At 39.0% G+C, this 1,791-nt stretch overlaps 1 long non-coding RNA gene across 1 annotated transcript; it reads right to left on the reverse strand.

The window, feature by feature from the left end:
* Positions 1 to 760: 760 nt before the first annotated feature.
* Positions 761 to 1,234, reverse strand: LOC124461076. The gene is made up of 3 exons (XR_006954915.1): positions 1,167 to 1,234; positions 891 to 1,070; positions 761 to 818 (listed from the first exon to the last, which is right to left on the reverse strand). It is a non-coding gene; the product is annotated as an uncharacterized LOC124461076 (long non-coding RNA).
* Positions 1,235 to 1,791: the final 557 nt, after the last annotated feature.

Raw genomic sequence — 1,791 nt, forward strand, 5'->3', positions numbered from 1 at the left:
AATCGTCAGAAAAATCTCTCAATAATCACGTAAACATACCTGCAAATTCTCTTCAGTCACCTGCAGCAACACCAGCTGGTCCTTCTGGCCCTCTACCTAAGGCTGCATCTGAAAAAAAAAAACAAAATATTAACAAAGAATCAAGCTAATTTAACTAAATACATATCTAAAATCCAGCCGCAGCCGCTAGCAGTTCCAACTGGAGCTCCTCCTGCATCTTCTGCTGCACCACGTGGCCCGTCATCTGGTCCTAAACGCCATAAAGCTGCTACTGCACCTGGAAAAAATATAAAAATGCTAAACTATGCTACTAAATCAACAAATTACTCACCTGCCATGCAAATGCCGCCAGTAGCTTCGCGTGCAAATCTTCGTGCTAAATCTGGCCAATATCCTGGTCCATCTCGTCCTTCACTAGCGCCTGCACCTGGAAAAAAACACAAATCGTCAGAAAAATCTCTCAATAATCACGTGAGTTACCTGCAAATCCTCTTCAGTCACCTGCAGCAACACCAGCTGGTCCTTCTGGCCCTCTACCCAAGGCTGCGCCTGAAAATAACAAAAAATCAACAAAGAAACAAGTTAAAATAACTAAATACATATCTAAAATCGAGCCCCAGCCGCTTGCGGATCCAACTGGAGCTCCTCCTGCTTCTTGTGCTGCATCACTTGGCCGGTCACCTGGTCCTAAACGTCATAAAGCTGCACCTGTACCTGAAAAAAATATAAAAATGTTAAAAATACTACTAAACCAACCAATTATTCACCTGCCATACAAATGCCGCCAGCCGCAACACATTCTTCTATTCCAGACGCACCTGAAAACGGAGAAAAAACAAAGTTAAATTTAACTACAAATATTGGAAAAACTAAAAGCCAACAATACTCACCTAAAAACTCAACGCGGCCACCTGCATCCCATGGAGTCTAGGTAAGTACCTCGACCTGAAAATAAATATAAGCATAAACATCAACCTAAAAAATACTTACCTGCAAGCAGCTGTTCCCGTCCTAACAGCTTTACTCTGTCGTCGGTGGAGGTCTCCAGTGATGATTCAGCAGCCATGTTCCTGTAAATAATAATAATTAATTTATAATTTCCAATATTTGTTAATCTTATTGTCAATTTTTATACTTATGTCACATTTTTCTAATTGTTTGTTTACATTTTGGAAATATATCGCCTTCTCTTTTCAGCCACATGCGCCGCCACCTGTTGCTGTATCGATTTCTTATCGAATAAGTATTGAGCAGCAACAGTGAGCGCACACGCAATAATGAGCACTCACTCCAGTGTTGCCCTAAAAATACCACAAAAAATGCCAGTTTCCCTACATTTCTCGCTCTGGCGCCCTATGCACTTCTCTACTTACCTCTATTAGTGCCCTCTGCACTCGCCTAATTCCCCTATTAAGACCCTTGCACCGGAATATTAAATTTAAAATTCTTATTGCTAAAAACTAATACTTACTTATGCTAAATACTTAAAACTACTTACGCCATAATTATCTCTAAAAAACACTAAATTCTAAATGTCATTGTCTATTTTATTATTATACATTCATTGTTAGTATTTAAGCTAGTTTATAAGATATTTTATATTGTCCCTCCCCTGCTGCTGTAACGGCCCTATTTTTTAATTTCTATTGTTTGTCTCTAGAAGATGAAAGGATAGAAAATAAAGCGGCCTTAATCGAAAGACTGAGGCCAGGCGGATCAAACGCTTATCTTAAAAAAAAACGCCTGATGACACAAATTAATAGAAGATAATTATGCCTAAAAATATCCTAA

The sequence above is a fragment of the Drosophila willistoni genome, unplaced genomic scaffold (assembly GCF_018902025.1).
Source record: "Drosophila willistoni isolate 14030-0811.24 unplaced genomic scaffold, UCI_dwil_1.1 Seg194.1, whole genome shotgun sequence".
NCBI lineage: Eukaryota > Metazoa > Arthropoda > Insecta > Diptera > Drosophilidae > Drosophila > Drosophila willistoni.